General features: G+C 41.6%; 1 protein-coding gene and 1 pseudogene across 13 annotated transcripts in view; both read left to right on the top strand.

Annotated features, from left to right (window-relative positions):
- Positions 1–23,257, top strand: part of BICC1 (BicC family RNA binding protein 1) — a 302,473-nt gene that overhangs the window by 142,828 nt on the left and 136,388 nt on the right. The window lies entirely within an intron of this gene.
- Positions 2,456–23,257, top strand: part of LOC137209484 (5-hydroxytryptamine receptor 3C pseudogene) — a 28,536-nt pseudogene continuing 7,734 nt past the window's right edge.

Genomic DNA, 23,257 nt, shown 5'->3' with positions numbered 1-23,257 from the left:
TTTTCCCATATAGGCCATTACAGTGTATTGAGGAGAGTTCCCTGTGCTATATATAGTAGGTCTAGTAGGTCTTTATTCGTTATCTATTTTATATATAGTAGTGTGTATATCTCAATCCCAATCTCCCAGTTTATCCCTCCCCTCCATCCCCTGGTAACGCGTAAGTTTATTTTCTACATCTGTAACTCTATTTCTGTTTTGTAGATAAGCTCATTTGTACCTTTTTTTAGATTCCACATATAAGTGATATCATATGATATTTGTCTTTCTCTGTCAGACTTACTTCACTCAATATGACAATCTCTAGGTCCATCCATGTTGCTGCAAATGACATTGTTTCGTTCTTTTTTATGGCTGAGTAATATTAACATTTCATTGTATATATATACCACATCTTCTTTATCCATTCCTCTGTTGATGGGCATTTAGGTTGCTTCCATGTCTACCAAACTTGTTACTGTGAAATCACCATAATGATTTATTTATTTTTTGTAGTGAAGATGTGAGGCACTTGAGGGAATTTTATGAAGTCAGTTCTCATTTGTTCACTGTAATCATGAAAAAAATATAGCAAAAAGTGGAAGTAGTTTTAATTTCTCTGTTCACGATGTTTTTTCCTTTAAAACTTAGATGTGTTGTCAAGTATCAAAACTTTTAAGTACTCTTTTAGGGTAGGAGAGCTGTTCCTTTTACTGCCTTCTTGTGGAATGGGTGAAGAAGAGTGAAATGGGACCAAGGCATGGAAGACAGGGTAGAGGTGGAGGAGGGGTGGGGGGAGAAGGAAGTCTGGGCGTCCATCATCAGTCCCTCGAAAACCAAATTCACCTTTTAACGTAATGGAAATGTTTAGCTGAGTCTTTTTATTTTGCATATGAGAGAATAGAGTGTCAGAGAGGTGACTTATGAATATATAGGATTTATGGCTAGTTAATGGCAAAACCAGGAGCGAAGGGTACTCCTGACTCACAGCTACATGATCCAAGCAAGCTCTTTAATCTCCCTAAACTTCCTCTTCAAGTGTTAAAGGGGGTCACGCCTGCTTTAGAAGGTTATGTGGATGAAGTGTGGAGCTCGTGTGTGTGCTTATGAAGTGTTGATGTATACCAGGTGCTCCATCAATGTTTTTTTCCTTTGTCTCATCCTGACTTACTGTAAATTACTTTTTGGTGTAAACATAATAAGTAGAAAATTGGCAGTAAGCACAGAATTAAATATTTTATGGTTTTTCACTTTTTAACAAAATGCACAGGGTGCAGACTGGAAGTAAAACAACTTTTGGAAGATTCCCTGAATCATTTTAGCTTGAGAAAATGGAGTTTTATATCATCTTTAGATGCTCTGATTTCAGTCAGTGCATATTATTGCCTTGGGTCAGGTACATCAATTTATACAAAAAGCTGTTGTAACGACTTTTCCTTGCATTTTCTTCTGTGAAGTCCTCTTGTTGTGGGCTTCTGATCTTCACCGAATGTCCTTATAAAAGAAAGGGAAAATATCGATAAAGTTTCACACTTCAACTTTCCGCTCAGTGTTTTTCCAGATGAATTCACTGCGCTCTGAGTCTCACCTTTAGGACTGACCCTCGTCGCAAACAATCTTGACATTTTCCTTTAGCACAACCGCCTGTACCCCAGTAGCCACATTTGAGCTTTACATGACTTCATTTGCCCTTTTAATGAACACACATTCCAAGCATTGCATCAGTTTAAATGGCTGGCATGTGTAACTTGACATTCTCTTGTTTGGGAAAACTCAGTTTTATTGATGACATTGAGTCCTGGTGTTTGTTTACCACATTTATTGAAAGCACTTTGCTTTGGGCCAGTTTCAGTATGCAAACCAGGACCCATCAACTTGTAAGATAAGATTTCTCTTCCCTCTCTAAAACTGGGGGGTGTAACTAGTTCAGTGTTTTTCCTGATCAGACCAGAGAAGAATTTACAAACTGAGGATTTGGGACCAGCCTTGTGCTCACTTAGCTGTTTCTTTTTCCTTTACTTTAACAACGGGGCTCTAAGAAGAGATAGTGGCTAGATGTTTACTTGAGGGATTAATAAACCTTTCTTTCGGAGTTTAAAAGGATTATCAAAAGTTTTATACAGGAAGGGTCCAAGCTGATAGCATGTACAGTAAGGAAAGCTACTTGTCTTATAATATTCCCCATACTATATGTTAAAAACTTCACTGCTGAAAATGAGCAATAAATTATGGTTTCCCAAGCAGTGAGTACGTAATTAAAATACTTACGCTACTAAATGAAAACTCTTTTCATATATAGTATTGACAGTATTGCTTGCCACATAAGAAGCTTTCTGTAAGGATTGGTTGAATAAATGAATGAGAGTTGATATTGAGTGTTGTAATTTGTTGTTGGTTTTGAAAATACAGTTTAATTAAAAGTCTTAATTAAAAGGATAATTTGAGCTAGGGCCCAAGGTGTGGCCTGTGGTCTGTTATGGTCAACATCATCACTAAGTCTCCAGAGAAGAGCCTAGGAGAGGAAGATGGAAAGAGGTTGGCTCCATGGGAAGGATTTTTCCTCTGCCTCCTTCTCTACCTGCTGCTTCAAGAAAAAGGAAACCCTTTGACTGTCAGTCACTCAGGCTCTGACCGGCATAGTGTAGATCCTGTTGTTTGACAGAAAAGCTTCCATCCTCTCATCAGCTACAGCATCCCACTCATGTCAACATCTCCTTCACCCTGTCCACCATCCTGGAAGTGGATGCACAGCTTCAACTGATGACGTCATTCCTGTGACTAAATACGATCTCATACAGTCCATTCATCAGGTGGAACCCAGAGGAATATGAGGGCATCAGGAAGCTCAGCATGGCACCTGCGAGCCTGTGGCTTCTAGATACCTTTGAGTTCATGGATGTGGATCAGACACCTACAGGTCTCATGGTTTATGTCAACAGTGAAGGGCCATCAAATACGAGAAGCCACTGTGAGAGGTCCCCATCTGTAACCTGGACATCTTCTGTTTCCCCTTTGATGAACAGAACTTCACACTGCTCCTCGGCCCTTTCATCTAAACAGGTGGCCATCAGGCACAGGTCCAGCCTCTGCATGATGAACCTTCTGGTGCCTGGTGGTTTCCTGTTTGTCCTCAGTGCCTTCAGCTTCTTCCTGTTGGCAGAAAGACGATGACACTTCTCCTGGGCTCCACCACCTTTCTGCTCATGATGTATGACTTATTCCTGGCCACTGACACCCCCTCGTCAATGTCTGATTTGTCCTGTCTATCTCAGCCTGCCGGAGACCATGTTCATCACCTACTTGCTGTAGCTGGCCCCCACCCATGCCTCGGTAGCTCTATTTTCCGCTTCTGCACTGCACCAGCCCAAGAAAATGCTGCCCTTTTGCAGCCCAGAAAGGAAATAAGGGTCTAGGTCTCACCCCCGCTCACCTGCCTGGCCTGAAGGAGCCAGTGGAGTTGGTTGGGAAGTTGCCAGGTACCAGAGAGGCAGAGTTAAATGGATGCCCTGCATCAGCAAGGGCCAGTAGAAATGTGAGACTCAGAAGCAGCACTTGGTGGGCTTGTGGGTGCTGTTGAGCCACATGATGGGTACCCTTCTCTTTCACCTCTCCCTGCTCTTCTCGGCCTCTTCCATCATCATGGTCATTGTCTTCTGGAACCCCTCAGCAGGTGTCCACGTGCCAGCCCTCGTCTGGAGCTTCTCTTGCCTCTGGAAACTGGTCAGGCGCTCATGCCTGTCCAGATCCCAGCCCCCAGCCCTGGCAGCCGCCTTGTTTTTTAACCCAGTCCTTCTATGCAGTTTCAGACCAGGCCTGGATCGTCCTCTGCGCTCTCCAGAAGTCACGTCTTTGCCCCTACATGCCGTTGGCTCCCCTCAGCCAGCCCTGGAGCTCTCTCTGGCTCCTCAGGAATCAAGTTCCTGGACTTCTTTTGTTGAATCATCTCCCGTCAACCCTTCTGCAGGGGGGAAAAAAAGGGGACAATTCGACTTTTTTTTTTTTTAAGGTATATTTTTAGTAAATTTAACTAAGCCTTTAATAATTTTATAGTTACTAATTTTTGCCAAGAATGACCTAGGAATTTTCCTTAAGTAAAACACTTGTGTTTGATAGTGGAAATTAAGGATATAAGCAGTATTCCTAGGGAAACATTAAAAAAAAAACATTAATGAGTAACACAGTGTGACATTTGGTATGCCAGTGTTAGTTACCTACTTCTTAAATAGGTCCTAAAGACCTACCAATGTATCAAGATAAGAAAACAGTATCCAGGAACTTCCTTGGTGGCACAGTGGTTGGGAATCCGCCTGCCAGTGCAGGGGACACAGGCTCGAGCCCTGGTCCGGGAAGATCCCACATGCCGCAGAGCAACTAAGCCCCTGTGCCACAACTGCTGAGCCCGCGTGCCACAACTGCTGAGCCCGCGTGCCACAACTGCTGAAGCCTGCGTGCCTAGAGCCCGCAACAGAAGCCACTGCAGTGAGAAGCCTGCGCACTGCAATGAAGAGTAGCCCCTGCTCTCCGCAACTAGAGAAAGCCTGCACAGCAACAAAGACCCAGCACAGCCAAAAATTTTTAAAAAAAGGAAGAAAACGGTACCCATTAAAATGTTACATAATTCAGAATGACCATTATTTTCCCTGTATTACCTGGAAGTTTCCCTGTTTTTTTCTTGAATTATCATGGTGTCATTGCTTAAAATGCATTACAGTAGTTCTGCTTAACCCGTTTTCTGCAAAGTCCATATTTTGGGCCCTTGATAATGATTTCATATGGCATAAAATATTAATTTTCTTGGTGATTGAATTGGTCAAATTCCTTAGTAGTCAACATTCATGGATTCACAGTAAAAGTGAAGATGTGAAGGAAAGTAAGGAAGAGTACATTTGTCTATATTATTGTAAAATTTTAGTGAATGCTTTTATAGAAATGCATTGTTTGGTTACTTAAGGCTTTTCTACCATTTTATTATAAAAATACAAAAATGTTGAAAGGATTATGCAGGGAATACCATATACCCACTCCTTACATTCTACAGTTTTTAAATATTTGCTTCATCACACATGGATCATCTATCCAGCCTTCTGTTTATTCATGAATCCATCTTTTTGCTGCATGTCAGACTGATGTGCAGACAGCACATGCATACCAATAACTGGCATTCAGTATTTGTTCATGGTGTTTTGTTGCTTTTAAATTTAAAATAAATGTAGCATTCACTGTGTTTTGACAGATGTGTAATATAAATCCATGTAACCCAAACTCTTATGAAGATATAAACCGTGACTTGAAAAAGTGTCCTCCTACCCCTTCCCCTCAGCCCACTTGAATATCACACCCCAGCCGTTCTGGAAACCACTCTCCTGAGTTTTTTTTTAAACCAAAGATTAGTATTTTTTGTTCTAGAACATATCTTGAAACATACGGTATGTACTCTGTGGTGTAAGACTTCTTTCACTTAGCATAATGTTTTGGGGTTTCATCTGTATTGTTATGTATATCAGTAATTCATTCCTTTTTATTGATAAGTTGTATTACATCATATGAAACCCACCAAGGTTTATCTATTTCCTGACTGTTTCCCATTTTTGGCTATTATGAGTAAAGCTGCTGAGAACAAGCCATTTACTTGCTGGGTATTTCCATCTGATTAACTCAGGAGCTTAAAAGTTAGTCTATTCAAAATTGAGGTTACCCAGCTGTGTCTTCTCCCCAAGTCCCTGTGTCAGTGAATGGCACCGCCCTTCAAAGTGCTGTCCAAGGCATAACCTTGACTGCTTCGTGTCCCTGAGCTCTCACACGTCATCACATACCAAGTCCTGCCAGTACCGTCTTCATCACATTTACTCACTTTGCCATAGTGCTGAATCACGATCCTGTTTGAAGCCATCACCATTTTCATCTGGATTGCCACAGTAACCTCCTAACTAGTTTTCTTGCCACCTCTCTTGGCTCTCCCTCTATTACTTTCTCCACACTACTGTCAGGAATCTTTGAAAAAGCACACATTGGATCATGTTACTTACCTATTGAAAAATGTCTGGTTGTTTCCCATTGCTCTTAGGATAAAAAAAGTAAAATCCTTACCATAGTTTGCAAGGCTCTGCATCATTTGACTCTTGTCTCTTCCCTGGTTCTCATCTTTCTAACCACACTGGGTTTGCACGTCGCATAATGCTTCGCGCCTTAGGCTTTATCCTCCTCTGTCTTGGCTCAGTCTCTCTAATCGGGTCATTCCCATTGACCCACAATTCTGTTCTGGTGTCTCCCATTTTAAAGACAAAGAAAAACTGCCTGTATTAGTTGGGATTAGAATTGTCTATGGCAGCAGAAAATCAAATCAAAGCAAAATTTTTTTTTTTTTTTTTTTTTTTGCGGTACGCGAGCCTCTCACCGTTGTGGCCTCTCCCGTTGTGGAGCGCAGGCTCAGCGACCATGGCTCATGGGCCCAGCTGCTCCGCAGCACGTGGGACCTTCCCGGACCGGGGCACGAACCCGCGTCCCCTGCATCGGCAGGCGGACTCTCAACCACTGCGCCACCAGGGAAGCCCCAAGATGATTGTTTTTAAAATAAGTTGGAAGATGATTTCTCCTGGAAGAATTGTGTAGCAGGACAGTGCAGGTCTGGGGTGGTGCCAGTGCTCCCCCAAGACCTCAGTAAACCAAATCGATTCTCCCTGTACAGTTTCCCACTCGTAGGTTATGGCCTTTTTATCTTCATAATCCAAGTTGGAACTTCAGAAATCACAGTCCAATCAGCAGAATGGAAGAAAGGACAAAAGACATCCACTCATTGGATGATGAGATTTCTCAGAATCTGCTAACATTTCCCTGGGCAGAACTGAGTTACCTGGCCACACCTATTTTTCAAGGAAGGCAGCTAGAAATCGGAGGTTCTAATTCGGGGAAAGTGGACAACTGGGGTAGGTATTTGCCATTGCCATACCTCCCTAGACCCCCACATTCCTCTCCAGCCACCGTCGTGTTTTTCTGTTTCTTTTTAGAATCAAAACTTGAAAGAGTTGTCTATTAATGATATTCTACTTGTTCAAAGCCCCTTCTCTTCTCAACTCACCCCAACTCCTGTGCTCACCCTAGTTGGTTGTGTCAAGGTTACCTGTGATCTCGGTGTTTCAAGAATATAAGGAATATGGACAAGTCTTATCTGATGTCATTTCTCAGTAGCTTTCAGTTCTTTTTCCCTTGAAGGACTTTCTCCGTATGTGGATCAGTCTTGAGCTTTTCATTCATCTTCTGTGACTTCATCGTCTGCCATCCTTCTGGAAACTCATTACCCTCTTATTTTTTCAGCATCTCCTATTCTACCCAATGCGTGAATGCTGGAATTTCTCAAGGTTTAGTTTTTCTGTTTTTTTGTTTTTTAATTGTAGTAATAGATACAAAGCATAAAATTTACCATAAAAATGTCACCATTTTTAAGTGGCATTAAGTATAGTCACATTGTTGTGCAACCATCCTCACCATCCACATGTAGTACTTTTTCAGCTTCCCAAAGTGAAACTCTGTAACCATTAAACAATAACTAGCCATTTTCCCCACCCCCACTTCCTTACAACTACCTTCCTACTTTGTCCCTTTGAATTCTCAAGGCTGGTTTTGCATCTAAATTGGGAGCATCGTGGGAATTCCCCCGCCGTCCAGTGGTTAGGGCTCCACGCTCTCAGGCTGAGGGCCTAGGTTCAGTCCCTGGTCGGGGAACTAAGATCCCATCCTACAAGCCGAGTGGCATGGCCTAAATAAATAAATAAATAAAAATAAATTGGGAGCACCTTTATCTCTTCTTTGTGCCCTTCCTATGCGAGACCCTCAGTTTCCATGACCTTAAATATCATCTGTAGAATTGCAAATTTATATTTTTGATCAGATTTTTTCCCTTCAATCCCCAGGTTCTTAAAGCTTTAGCTTGGTATTTCCACTTGGATGGAAATCCACTTCAACAGCTCATAGACTTTAAAAAATATACAACTTGTCTAAAACTTTTATTTTCTCAGTCTCATTTGTTCTTCTCCTTTCTTCCAAGCTCAGCTATCCAGTTATTTAAACCAGAGACATGCCTGATAACTTAATAACTTCCTTTCCCTCTACCCCCCACCCCCCAATCAAATCAGTCATTAGGCTTCTGAGTTCTACCCTCAGTACATGTTGATTTGATTCACTTTTCTTCATTCTACCTTCCTAACCATCACCATGCTCCCATCATCTCTTGCCTGACGATTGCAATGTCCTCCTAACTCATCTCTCTCCTCCCAGCCCGGATCCCTTCAATGTGTTCTTTTAAACACAAATAGAGTCATGTTCCTCCAAGTCTTAAAACCCTTCATTGCCTTCCTAGTACTCTTAGAATAAGATCTAAACTCCTTACCATGGCTTTCCAGGCTTTGATGAGTTGGCCCTTACTGTCCTCTCCACCTCACGTGTTGCCACTTTCTCCTTCCAGTCTGGTCTTCTTTCAGTTCCTTTAACACCGAGTTCCCTCCTGCTTCAGGGCTTTTGGGCTGTGTGGTACTCCCCTCCTGCAATGTTCCGTATGTATTTTTGACATCCTTCAGGACTTGGCTTAAATGACCCTTTAGAGACCCGGAGGGATTGCCCCAGCCAATATTAAGTAGAAACCCTCTTATTGTTCTGATTCAGAGCATCCTGTTCTTTTTTAACCCCCCCCCATGTTAAACAATGATTTCTTCCCCTTCTTTCTTCATTTCCCCCAGTAGGTTTATTTTATTATTATTTACAAAAATGTGTTCCTTTTCCCCAGTAGATTGTAAATGTTACCAGGGACTGTTTAAATTCTGTTCCCTATGACATACCTAATGTTTAACGCAATGACTGACACACATTTGGCAGGCAGGACGTATTTGTAAATGAACGAAAGCCCATCCCTCTCCTTGGCATGGTTTGTGTTCCCCCCTTGTGTTCCCCCCTTGTGTTCCCCCCATGGTTTGTGTTCCCCCCTTGTGTTACCCCCATGGTGTGTGTTCCCCCCTTGTGTTACCCCCATGGTGTGTGTTCCCCCCTTGTGTTACCCCCATGGTTTGTGTTCCCCCCTTGTGTTCCCCCCATGGTTTGTGTTCCCCCCTTGTGTTCCCCCCATGGTTTGTGTTCCCCCCTTGTGTTCCCCCCATGGTTTGTGTTCCCCCCTTGTGTTACCCCCATGGTTTGTGTTCCCCCCTTGTGTTCCCCCCATGGTTTGTGTTCCCCCCTTGTGTTCCCCCCATGGTTTGTGTTCCCCCCTTGTGTTCCCCCCATGGTTTGTGTTCCCCCCTTGTGTTCCCCCCATGGTTTGTGTTCCCCCCTTGTGTTCCCCCCATGGTTTGTGTTCCCCCCTTGTGTTCCCCCCATGGTTTGTGTTCCCCTCTTGTGTTCCCCCCATGGTTTGTGTTCCCCCCTTGTGTTCCCCCCATGGTTTGTGTTCCCCCCTTGTGTTACCCCCATGGTTTGTGTTCCCCCCTTGTGTTCCCCCCATGGTTTGTGTTCCCCCCTTGTGTTCCCCCCATGGTTTGTGTTCCCCCCATGGTTTGTGTTCCCCCCTTGTGTTCCCCCCATGGTTTGTGTTCCCCCCTTGTGTTCCCCCCATGGTTTGTGTTCCCCCCTTGTGTTCCCCCCATGGTTTGTGTTCCCCCCTTGTGTTCCCCCCATGGTTTGTGTTCCCCCCTTGTGTTCTCCCCATGGTTTGTGTTCCCCCCTTGTGTTACCCCCATGGTTTGTGTTCCCCCTTTGTGTTACCCCCATGGTTTGTGTTCCCCCCTTGTGTTACCCCCATGGTTTGTGTTCCCCCCTTGTGTTACCCCCATGGTTTGTGTTCCCCCCTTGTGTTACCCCCTTGGTTTGTGTTCCCCCCTTGTGTTCCCCCCATGGTTTGTGTTCCCCCCTTGTGTTCCCCCCATGGTTTGTGTTCCCCCCTTGTGTTCCCCCCATGGTTTGTGTTCCCCCCTTGTGTTCCCCCCATGGTTTGTGTTCCCCCCTTGTGTTCCCCCCATGGTTTGTGTTCCCCCCTTGTGTTCCCCCCATGGTTTGTGTTCCCCCTTGTGTTACCCCATGGTTTGTGTTCCCCCCTTGTGTTCCCCCCATGGTTTGTGTTCCCCCCTTGTGTTCCCCCCATGGTTTGTGTTCCCCCCTTGTGTTACCCCCATGGTTTGTGTTCCCCCCTTGTGTTCCCCCCATGGTTTGTGTTCCCCCCTTGTGTTACCCCCATGGTTTGTGTTCCCCCCTTGTGTTACCCGCATGGTTTGTGTTCCCCCCTTGTGTTCCCCCCATGGTTTGTGTTCCCCCCTTGTGTTACCCCCATGGTTTGTGTTCCCCCCTTGTGTTCTCCCCATGGTTTGTGTTCCCCCTTGTGTTACCCCATGGTTTGTGTTCCCCCCTTGTGTTACCCCCATGGTTTGTGTTCCCCCCTTGTGTTACCCCCATGGTTTGTGTTCCCCCTTGTGTTACCCCCATGGTTTGTGTTCCCCCTTGTGTTACCGCCATGGTTTGTGTTCCCCCCTTGTGTTCCCCCCATGGTTTGTGTTCCCCCCTTGTGTTCCCCCCATGGTTTGTGTTCCCCCCTTGTGTTCCCCCCATGGTTTGTGTTCCCCCCTTGTGTTACCCCCATGGTTTGTGTTCCCCCCTTGTGTTCCCCCCATGGTTTGTGTTCCCCCCTTGTGTTACCCCCATGGTTTGTGTTCCCCCCTTGTGTTCCCCCCATGGTTTGTGTTCCCCCCTTGTGTTACCACCATGGTTTGTGTTACCCCCATGGTTTGTGTTCCCCCTTGTGTTACCCCCATGGTTTGTGTTCCCCCTTGTGTTACCCCCATGGTTTGTGTTCCCCCCTTGTGTTACCCCCATGGTTTGTGTTCCCCCCTTGTGTTCCCCCCATGGTTTGTGTTCCCCCCTTGTGTTCCCCCCATGGTTTGTGTTCCCCCCTTGTGTTACCCCCATGGTTTGTGTTACCCCCATGGTTTGTGTTCCCCCCTTGTGTTCCCCCCATGGTTTGTGTTCCCCCCTTGTGTTACCCCCATGGTTTGTGTTCCCCCCTTGTGTTACCCCCATGGTTTGTGTTCCCCCCTTGTGTTACCCCCATGGTTTGTGTTCCCCCCTTGTGTTACCCCCATGGTTTGTGTTCCCCCCTTGTGTTCCCCCCATGGTTTGTGTTCCCCCCTTGTGTTCCCCCCATGGTTTGTGTTCCCCCCTTGTGTTACCCCCATGGTTTGTGTTCCCCCCTTGTGTTACCCCCATGGTTTGTGTTACCATGCTTCATATTGTGGCTCGCTTTTTTGAAGGCTGCCTTCCCTGATTAATAGACTACATGGCATCTCTGTATCAGATGGTATCATTGCAACTTTTAAGTTTCTTTCTTGAAAATTCTTATGCTTTCTAATTATACATTGGGCAGGGTTGTTTGTTTCCCTGACTGTACTGTCAGCCTCATGAGAGCAGTGGCCATGGCTGTTTTCATCAATCATTGTTTCCCATCAGATGAGCATCTTGCTCCACACTCATCTTGTTTCGTACATGAGCTCATAGTGGTGAAAATATACCTCACCGACTGGTTGACATTTCATACTATGATAGTTATATACCATTTTATCAGATGTGACTAGGTGCTGGAGATTGAGGATATATGGAGAGAATCTTCATTTCTTGAAACCAGAATTTGGAGAGTTGAGTGATTTTTAATTGGATTCTCCTTAGATGGTAAGAACCTAAAAATTTGCAAGAGAAAAACTGTTTGGAACTTTCATGCTGAGCATCACATGAAGACATCTGAAATATTGCCAAGTGCAATTCTTCACTGTTGAGGATTAATGAAATCCTGGTCCATCTGCATGTTTGTCTTTCCAAGTCTCCCTTGTGACATCATTAGTGAGCTTAAGCCTCCAGAGAAGCTTCTTTGGAAATTTTCATAATCAATTAAATTCATTTTTGAAATGTGTAAATTCTTTGAATGTTACTCATAACTTTTTATGGGCACCACACATTTTCCTATATCAGAAAGATTTAAAATTACTTTTGCAGAAAAATACATTTGGAGTACAGTAGATATTTTCTACCATGCCATATAAATTCAGTGGGGTAACACTTTATTTTTCTGGCATGTTCTCGGAAGGAATGATTTCCAACATTAATTCAGGAAAGTCTAGTGGTTTTAAAAATCCTACCATGTGCAAGGGGATTTGCCTATCACCTTGTGTTAACTGGCCTCAGTTTCCCAACAGCTTTTAGCTCTAGGCCTCTCCACCATATACCCTCAACCAAAAGTCAGGTGCTGGGCTATAAAGCTGTCTGTTCATTCCTTCTTTATAAGATCAAAGCCTAGCTAGTTATAAAATGCCCGGGGCCCCAGCTTTTCTGATGCTGGTAGAAGTACTGTTTATTCACTCTTTTGAGTATTACCACAGTCCTGATATTTTTCCTTGAACCCATTTCAGGTAAACAGAAGACGAATGGATCACTTGCTGGTTATATTTGGCATACAGCGTGTTTAGTTTAGGCCATATCATATTCATTCAGACAGTGATTTTGGTATAAATGATGTGTCTGCATTTTAAGATTAAGGAGATTTTACATAACCAATCTGTTTTGGTAGCTTTTCTTGAAAAATCTGGAAGGCTGGCTGTTTTGGGCCGGCTCCTGCACATGCTAGTTGGAGCTGGTGATATCAAGCAACCACCTTGGACAGGACAGGTGGTCTCCTGTTTGGTACACCCTGTACCACTCCCTGTTGTTTCCCTGACACTGAGGTCAAGTGTCAGTTACCATTTATCCTTGTTGTACTATTGGTTTTCTCATGGTACAATAAAATAACTCTTGTACCCCTGTCTGTCAGTCTAGGGGAAATGTGAGTGAGGGGTAGACAGTGAATTCCAAGAAAATGAGAGAAGGTATATTTCTTTGGGGAAATGAATAACTTTTATATGTCTGTTTTTTTCTTTTGTGGAATGTCTATTTGAATTAAAAGCATGCACTATGCCCCTTCATTGTTAACAGTTCCTTTCCTGGTTCCTATAGACATACGAATCAGGGACTTCGGATTAGATGCATGATCCTATAAAAAGAAAATTTGGGTCCCTCAGAGGACAGTATATTGATCTCCTCGAAGCTTACGGCTCTCTTGGAGTGAAATTCCCAGGTATCCTGTCTGTGACTTGTCAAGAGGGTAGCTGTTTCTGGCTTTCCCAATAATTAGGCCTTATAGGACGTGGCAAGTTCAGTATAAGTCAAGCAAACTTTGCCGTAAGGATTGTATATTATAAAAAGGGGATTGAACCATTTTTAAAAATAGTAATGTCACATAACTGGTTTAAGAGAGACAATACAGCAGCTCTGAGGAGGGAAAGATTACATCTGATTGAGGGGATCTTGAAGTTGCTTTTATGTTTCGCCTTGAACAAAGGGTAGAAAATCAGCAGCAGGAGACAGTGAAACCGTAGAACAGTTTGAATAAAGGAAAAAAATTGTAGGGATCAGGTGTGGATAGGACAGTGGCTAGAGGTGTTGATGAAAGTAGAGGAAACTGAGGAAAAGCAAAACCAAAAAGGTGGGTTGAGGCCTGGTTATGGACAGTCTTAAACACTAGGCCAAGAAGTTTGCACCTAACTTAAGGCATAATGAATAAGCACTGGCTGACTTTTGAATTAGGGGAGGGACTTATCAGAGCCTATGACGTGAAGGGGAAAAGGCTGGAAGTGCTGCCACCAGTGGTGAAAGAGAGAGAATCACTAGGTCTGTGCAGCTTCTTGGTTATGGTAGTGTTGGGGGATGGGCAGCGGGGAGGGAGGAGCTGGAGGGGAGGTGTGGGGTAAGGTTTTGAACAGATGGAGTCGAGTATGGATGTCCAAAGGAGGACCTGGTTTGGAAGGCGTATCCGATAGGATGCTTTCAGTTTCAAGTAACAGGTTGGCTCTGACAACATGAACATGTGTGGACTTACGTTACTGAAGAGTGCAGAGATAAGTGGGCTTCAGGAATGGTTGATCAAGAAGCTTCATGATGTCATCCAAAGCTCAGATGTTCCCTGACTCTCAGCTCTGCCTTCCACATGGGTGGCTTTATCCGGAAGCTGATCCTCCTCATGGTCACGGGTGGCAGCCTGTAGGAGTCGGGCTCCATTTGTCTTTGTTCACATCTAGTGGGATAGAGAAAATGTTTTCAGAAATTCTCTTACAAAAGCCTGAAAGCTTCATTCTCAAAAGCTTCCATTAGACCACTTCCCACTTGTCTTTGGCCCAAATTAGATTACATGACTGACTATTCTTTTTATTAACTGTGGTATAAAATTTAATATCTTAACCTTTTTTTGAGGTAACATTGGTGTATAACTTTATGTAAGTTTCATGTGTGCAGCATTACGTTTTGACTTTTGTGTATGCTACAACATGCTCACCATCAAAAGTTTAAATTTTCTGTCACTATACAGTTGACCCACTGTAGCCATTTCATCATTCCCCCCACCCCCTTCTGCTCTGGTAACCACTAACCTATTCTTTGTATCTATGTGGTTTTTTTGGTTTAGATTGGTTTGTTTATTTTGTTTTTGTTCTTTTATGTTCCATATACAAGTGAAATCTTACAGTATTTGTCTTTTTCTGTCTGACTTATTTCACTTAGGATAATACCCTCAAGCTCCATCCATGTTGTCGGAGATAACTACGTTCTCTTTTTTCTGGCTGAGTAGTATTCCATTGCATATAAATATCACATCTTCTTTACCCATTCTTCTGTCCATGGGCACTTAGGTTGTTTCTATATCTTGGTTATTGTAAGTAATGCTACCATGAACATAGGGGTGAGTTTATCTTTTTGAATTAGTGTTTCATATTCTTTGGATAAATACCTAGAAGTGGAAAAGCTGAATCATATGGTAGTTCTATTCTTAAATTTTTGAGTAATCTCTGTATTGTTTTCCATAGTGACTGCTACCAATTTACATTCCTCCACCAGTGTATGAGGGTTCCCTTTCTCCACATCTTCTCCAACACTTGCTATTTCTTGCCGTTTTGATACTATCCATTCTGATGGGCATGAGGTGATATATCACTGTGGTTTTGATTTGCATTTTCCTAATAATTAGTGATGTTGAACATCTTTTCATGTATATTGTCTTTGGAAGAATGTCTGTTCAAATCCTCTGCCCATTTTTCAATCTGTTTTTTTTTTGTTGTTGTTGAATTGTGTGAGTTCTTTATATATTTTGGATATTAACCCCATATTGAGGATATGATTTGCAAATATCTTCTTCCATTTGGTAGGTCATCTTCTCATTTTTTGGTGGTTTCTTTTGTTGTGAAGAAGCTTTTTGATGTAGTCTCATTTGTTTATTTTTGCTTTGTTTCCCTTGGCTGAGGAGACATACTAAGAAAGATATTCCTAACACTGATGTCAAACAGCATACTGCCTATGTTTTCTTATAGGATTTTTATGGTTTCAAGTGTTACATTCAAATTTTTAATCCATTTTGAGTTAATTTTTGTGTATGTGTAAGATAGGTCTGGTTTCATTCTTTTGCATGTAGCTGCCCAGTTTCTCCAACACCATTTATTGAAGAGGCTCTCCTTTCTCCATTGTATTTTCTTTGCTCCTTTGTCATAAATTTATTGTCTATATATGTGTGGGTTTATTTCTGGGCTCCCAGTTCTTGCTTGATCTGTGTGTTTGTTTTTCCACCAATACCATGGTGTTTTGATTACTATGGCTTTGTGATCGTATAATTTGAAATCAAGGAGTGTGCTACCTCCAGCTTTGTTCTGTTTTCTCAGAATTGCTTTGGCAATTTGGGGTTTCCTGTGGCTCCATAAAAATTTTAGGATTGTTTGTCCTAGACCCGTGAAAAACGTTGAGACTGTGTTGAGTCTGTAGATTATACTTTGGGTAATATAGACATTTTAACAATGTTAATTTTTCCAATCCAGGGAGCATGGACTATCTTTCCATTTCCTTGTATCATCTTCAGTTTCTTTCAACAATGTCTTACAGTTTTCAGTGTACAGGTCTTTCACCTCCTTGGTTAAATTTATTCTGAGGTATTTTATTCTTTTTGTTGTGATTGTAAATGGGATTGTTTTCTCAATTTGTCTTTCTCCTAGTTCATTGTTAATATACAGAAATGCAACAGATTTTTGTATATTGATTTTGTACCCAGGAGCTTTACTGTATTTGTGTATTGTTTCTAGTAGTTTTCTGGTAGAGTCTTAATGGTTTTCTATGTATAAAATCTTGTCATCCACAAATAGTGCCAGTTTTACTTCCTCCTTTTCAATTTAGATGCCTTTTATTTCTTTTTATTGCCTAATTGCTCTGGCTAGGACTTCCAGTACTTTGCTGAATAAGAGTGACGAGAGTGGGCATCTGTGTCTTGTTCTTGATATAACTTTTAGTTTTTCACCAGTGAGTTTGATGTTAGCTGTAGGTTTGGCATATATGGCATATATACATGTTGAGATATGTTCCTTTTATACCCATTTTATTGAGTTTTTAAAACGTAAATGGGTATTGAATCTTGTTGAATGCATTATATGCATGTATTTGGATGATCATATTTTTATCCTTTATTTTGTTAATGTGGTATATCATGTTGAATGATTTGCAGATGCTGAAACATCCTTGCATCCCTGGAGTAAATCCCACTTGATCATGGTGTACGATCCTTTTAATGTATTGTTGTATTTGGTTTGTTGTCATTTTGTTGAGGATTTTTGCATCTATATTCATCAGAGGTATTGATTGGCCTGTAACTTTCTTTTTTGTGTGTTGTCTTTGTCTGCTTTTGGCATCATGTAAAATGACTTAGGAAGCATTCCCTCCTCTTCAATTTTTCGGAAGAGTTTGAGAAGGACGGGTACTAAATCTCATATGAATGTTTGATAGAATTCACCTGTGAAGCTGTCTGGTCCTGGACTTTTGTTTTTGGGGAGGTTTTTGATTACTATTTTAATCTCCTTACTGGTGATTGGTTTATTCAGATTTTCCTTTTCTTCATAATTTGGTCTTGGAAGGTGGTATGGTTCTAAGAATTTATCCATTTCTTCTGGGTTGTCCAGTTTGTTGGCATATAGCTGTTCATAGTATTCTTTTATAATCCTTTGTGTTTGTGGGGTATCTGTTGTAATTTCTCCTCTTTTGTTTCTGATTTTCTTTATCAGAGTCTCTCTCTTTTTCTTAGTGCAGCTAAAGGTTCGTTAATTTTGTTTGTCTTTTCAAAGAACCAGCTTTTAGTTTCATTGATCTTTTCCATTGTCTTTTTAGTCTCTATTTCACTTATTTCTTCTCTGATATTTATTATTTCTATCCTTCTACTAATTCTGGGCTTTGTTTTTTTCTAGTTCTTTCAGGTGTAAAATGAGATTGTTTATTTGTGATATTTTTGTTTGTTTTTTGAGGTGGGCCTGTATTGCAGTAAACTTTTCTCTTGCTTCCTCTTTTGCTGCATCCCATAGATTTTGGTATTTTCATTTGCCTTCAGGCATTTTTTGATTTTTCCTTTGGTTTCTTAATAGGCCCAATATTTGTTCAGTAGCATATTGTTTAGTGTCCACACATTTGTGATTTTTCTAGGTTTCTTATTATAGTTGATTTCTAGTTTCATATCACTGTGACCAGAAAAGATGCTTGATACGATTTCAGTCTTCTAAATTTATTAAGAATTGTTTTGTGTCCCAACGTATGGTCTAGCCTTGAGAATATGCACTTGAGAAGAATGTGTATTCTGCTGCATTTGGATGGACTGTTCTGTTTAAATCTGTTAAGTCCATTTGGTCTAATGTTTTATCTAAGGCTGATGTTTCCTTGTTGACTTTCTTTCTGGATGATCTATCCCTTGATGTAAGTGGAGTATCAAAGTTCCCTACCTTTATTGCATTGCTGACAATTTCCCCCTTTAGATCTGTAAATGATTGCTCTATATATTTTGGTGCTCTTAAGTTAGGTTCATATATATTAACTGTTATGTCTTTTTGTTGGATTGTCACCTTTTTTTAAATTATATAATGTCCAATTTTGTCTCTTGTTGCCCTTTTTGGCTTGCAGTCTGTTTTATCTGATATGAGTATGACTCTGCTCTCTTTCTTTTGGCTGCCGTTTGGTTGGAGTATCATCTTTCATCCCTTTACTTTGTGCCTATGTTTGTCTTTAGAGCCCCAGATGATTCTCCTGGGGGCCGCCTATGGTTTGGTGTTGTTTTAAATCCACCCAGTCACTTGTCTCTTTGTATTGGTGAATTCAATCAATTTACATTTAGGGTGATTATTGATAAATAAGAACTTAGTACTGCCATTTTATCTTTTGTTTTCTGGTTGCTCTGTTTCTCCTTCTTTTCTTTTTCCTTGTGTTTCTGTCTACCATTTTAGTTTGGCAGTTTTCTATAATGTTTTTCTCAGTTTTCTCTTTTATGTTTCATGTCTCTGCTCTAGATTTATTTTTGTGGTTATTGTGAGATTTGTACGCAGTGTCTCAAAGCTAAAATAGTCCTTTTTATGCTGATGCTAGAGATAGCATCTTATCTTCATTTACATCTAGGGGTTCTGTTCTTTCTTTTTATGATTTTGTTGTTGCAAGTTCTCCCTTTTTATGTTGTGAGTTTGTTACCAAATTGAATAGCTATAGTTTTTTTTTTCTGCTTTTTTCCCTTTAACCTTCATGTTATCATTAAGTGCTTAACAACCTACTCTGACATAGAGTTGAACTTTTCTGATTTTTCCTTTCTGATTATTACCTTACTCAGTTTTGTGTACTTTTTGTCTTATCATTTCAGGTAGAAGAGCTCCTTTCAACATTTCTTGTAAGGCAGGTCTAGTGGTAATGAACTCCCTCAAAGTATGTTTACTGAGAAAGCCTTTATTTCTCCTAAAAATCTGAAGGATAACTTTGCTGGATAGAATATTCTTGGCTGACAGTATTTTATCTTTGCGTATTTTGAGTATGTCATTCTCCTGTCTCTTGGCTTGTAGAGTTTCTGATGAGAAATCTGCTGATAGCCTAATGGGGATTCTTTGTAGGTTGCTGTCTTTTTCTTTCCTGGCTGCTGTTAAAATTCATTCTTTGTCATTGACTTTTGACAGTTTTAATATAGTGTGTCTTGGTGAAGGTCTTTTTGCGTCAACAGATTTAGATATTCTTTTGGCTTCATATCTAGTTTCTTCCCCAGATTTGGGAAGTTCTCAGCTATTATTTCTTTAAATAAACTCTCTGCCCCCTTCTTCTCAGATACCATTATCCTTATTTTGCCTTTCCAACACGTCTTGCCCTTCCTAATGGATAGTTTTAGAATTTCCTCATTTTAAAAAACCATAGCTCTCCTGAGTCATTTCTAGATTTGTATATTCAAGTTCACTAATTCTGTCTCTCATATGGTCTGCTCTGTTTCCAGTGCTTTCTTTTCTTCTTTTTTTTTTTTTTTTTCCTGACTGTGTCGTGTGGCATGTGGGATCTTAGTTCCCCAACCAGGATTGAACCCATGCCCTCTGCAGTGGAAGTGAGGAGTCTTAACCACTGGACCACCAGGGAAGTCCCTCCAGTGCTTTCTAATGCATTGAAAAAATGTCATTTTTTGAGTTCTTCAGCTCCAGAATTTCTGTTTGGTTCTTTAAAATTTTCCAGTTTCAGTCTCTTTGGCAAAGTATTGTTTCTGTTCATTAATTTTATTCCTGAGCTCATTGAACTGCCTTTCTGATTTTTCTTATAGCTCACTGAGTTTCTTCATGACAGCTATTTTGAATTGTCTGTCATTTAGATTGCAGTATTTGATGACTTTGAGTTGTGGAGAACTGTCATTTTTGTGTGTGTGATACTATGTTGCTATGGTTTCTCATGGTGCTCGGTGAGTTGTTCTGCTGGCACTTTTGAAGTAGCAAACACCTTTCTTCTTTAGGTAAAGCTTTTTTCATTTGATTCTGACAATTCAGCAGGTTGGTAATTAGAGGCTTTTCTTTTGTTTTTCAGTAGGTGGTGCTATATTACAAGTTTTGGATTTTTCTTACCTGAGCTGCCTCCGGCTATATTTGAGAATTGGCACTTTCCATCCTCCACTGCCTGTCTGTCAGATGTGTTTCCTGGGGCCCTCATTGTCACTGCTTGTGCCTTTGGGGTTGGTGGTGCCTTGCCGCTGCTGGTGTCACTGCTGGGAACACTGGGATGGTGGGTGTCACCACCATGTCTAGGGTCGCCTGCGTTGCAGGCAGCTGCTGTGGCAGGGCAACTAGGAAGGGTGGGGAGATGAGTTGGGTGCCTCTGCTGCATCCAGGGCTGTTGGGTTCATGGGCACTGTTGCTGTGAGTGGGAGGGGGGCTGGAGACGTGGGCACTGCAGCAGCTGGAAGAAGCAGGGTCACAGGTCCTGCTGCTGCTGCTGTGGCTGCTGCTGCTGCCCAGTCCCCTGGCTGCAGGTGCTGTTGCAGCTGGGAGGCCAGGGCCATGTACCCTGCTTCCCCTCCTGCTACTAGGTTCTCTGGGATTGCAGGCTCAGCTGCCATGGCTGGGGGGCCAGGATCATGGTCACTGCCTCTGCTGTTCCCCTGGTTCCACCTCCTCCATGTGTTCCAACCCACCCACCTATAGGTGTACAGATGTGTGGAAGTCTCTGGCATCCTGGTGTGTTGGGCAGAGGAACCTTTGTTTGAGTTATGGATGTTTCACTAGTTGTAGATTAAAGGGGAGAGACAAGGGAGTGTCTCATGCCGCCATGATGCTGACATCACTTCATTTTAACCATTTTTAATTGTACATTCATTAATGTCGTTCACCCATCACCACCATCCATGTCCATAGTTCTTTTCATCTTATACAACTGAAACAATAACTCCGCATTGCTTTCTCCCCATAGTGCCTGGAAACCACCATTCTACTTTGTGCCTCTCTAATTTTGACTCTCTGCTTTTCTCACATACCTAGAATCACACAGTATTTGTATTTTTGTGACTGGCTTATTTCACCTAGTGTTATGTTTTCAGGGTTCACCCATGTTGTAGCATATGTTAGAATTTCCTTCCTTTTTAAGACTGGATAATATTCCATTGTATGTATAAACCACATTTTGCTTATCCATTCATTCTGTGATGGACACTTGGGTTGCTTCCACATTTTAGCTACTTTGAATAGTGCTGCTGTGAACATGGTTGATAGTTGTACACATATCTCTTTGAGACCCTGACTTCAGTTCTTTTGGATATGTACCCGGAAGTGCTAAATCATATGTTAATTCTATTTTTACGTTTTTGAGGCGCTACCATAGTGTTTTCCACAGCAGCTGTACCATTTGACATTCTCACCAGTAGTGCATGAGGGTTCCATTTTACCCACATCCTTGCCAACACTTCTTACCTTCTGTGTTTTTTGGTTTTTGATAGTAGCTATCCTAATGGATATGAGGTGGTATCTCATTGTACTTTTGATTTGCATTTCCCTAACGATCACTGATGTTGAGTATCTTTTCATGTGCTTGTTAGCCATTCATATATCTTTGTTGGAGAAATGTCTTTTCGAGTTCTTTGCCCATTTTTGGATGATGTTGTTTTTTTCTTTGTTGTTGAGTTTTAACATGACTGTTTTTAAACCCCTGGCAATGGGAGTGGCATCACTCTTAAATTGGGTTGATTTTGGATCCTGGGTAGACAACGTACAGTGTCAAGTTGCACGGAGAAGATTGTGCTCAGTTTAAACATGTCTGAGGAGCTAGTGAGATATCCAGGTAGAGAGAGCTTAAAAGGCTGTGTGTATGAGTCTGGATTCCGAAAAGAGCGAGCAGAGGGAGGTTTTACTTCAGAATAAGTTCTTCAACTAACTGATGTTGAAGCTTTTAAAGAACTATCTGGCAGAGGCAGTCATGCCTACCATATATTCTGATTGCCCCTTGCATGTCCCTGATCCCTTTGAGTTGGCAGAGATACATATGTAGTCATGGCCAGTGGGCTGTGGGGGAGGTAGTGTGTTTCTCTTCTAGGCCAAGGCAGTAAAAGAGCGATGCAGGATTCTTCCTGTTTTTCTCCCAAAGGGAGACTGAGGAGGCCATGGATTCCAGATGGGTGACTGTAAAACGCAAGGGCCTCCGTCTAGCTTGGGTCCCTAAGCGTGTAGAGCCAGGCCCCTTGCCGACTCATGCAGGCCATTTAACATGAGAGAGGAATCAAGTTTTGTTGTGTTCACCTCCTGAACACACTCCATTTGGAGTTGTTGCAGTAGCATAGCCTGCATGGAATTTTGTCTCTTTTTAATGTCTCAGGGATGCCATTATAGAGCTGCTGTTCTGCTGATCTGTTATTCCTCATCAGCATCAATGCCATTGGGGATTACTGATCTAAGTAAGATTGTTGACTTTGAGAAGATTAAGATGAACTGGTGGTAAAATGTATTGCCTAAAAAAGCATAAAAGTGGATTCATGTAACTGGAGTCACTAGGCATATGAAAAAGAGGCTAGAAAATTAACAATCAAAGGTTGGTAACTTGATTTTATTAAAGATATCAATAGTATTACATTTCCCCCCAATTTATATACTGTTTCACTCAAGTTACACAAAAGTTATACTCTGATAGTTCAAGTTTAATAAATCTCTTTATAGTTACTCCTGATGTCAGGTAGAGATCTGGTTCATCTTTCTGAGGAATTATAATAAAGTGATACTTGGAGAATGGAATAGCATTAAGAATCACAAGTCCTTATGTCCCAGGGGAACCAAGAAACTGGTTTTTCACTAACATTATAGGTGATCGTGAATAACCCACTCATACCCCATGAAAATTCTCCTTGGTTTGGAGCACAGATGGGGAAGTGGGAACCATGCTTTTTTTTTTTTTTTTGCCCACAAAGTGTTTTTTATATTATTGAAATAGGTGCCAACAATTAGAAATCCTATTTTAAAATGAGTGGGTGTGACCTGTCCCCCCAAGCCTGTGCCAACCATAGGCTGGAACAGAAATGACAGAACTTCCCACCTACACTTGGCCCAACTCGCCACACACTGTACTTACCCTGCCACCTCAGACATTGTGGCTGGAGAGTTTGTTTATTATAATGCAGATATCCCCTGGGAGAATGAATCTCATCAGTGATTTAGTGTTTACTTTCATTTAATGACTATTCACTCAGTTCATCTATTCTATAAGCATACGCTTCAGAAATGCCATGCTTTGGATGAGTTAGAGGAGACTTTGTAGATGGAATGGCTGCACTCTGTGCTATACCATGTGTTGTATAATTGGAAAGTCTTCTTTTGTTTTTGATTGAATTTTATTATTTATTTATTTAACTTTTTTAAAAGTTTATTTTATTGAAGTATAGTTGATTTACAGTGTT

The sequence above is a fragment of the Pseudorca crassidens genome, chromosome 16, assembly GCF_039906515.1.
Source record: "Pseudorca crassidens isolate mPseCra1 chromosome 16, mPseCra1.hap1, whole genome shotgun sequence".
NCBI classification, from domain to species: Eukaryota; Metazoa; Chordata; class Mammalia; order Artiodactyla; family Delphinidae; genus Pseudorca; species Pseudorca crassidens.
The sequence above is the reverse complement of the archived record's forward strand: the minus strand, read 5'-3'. Positions and strand labels throughout refer to the sequence as shown.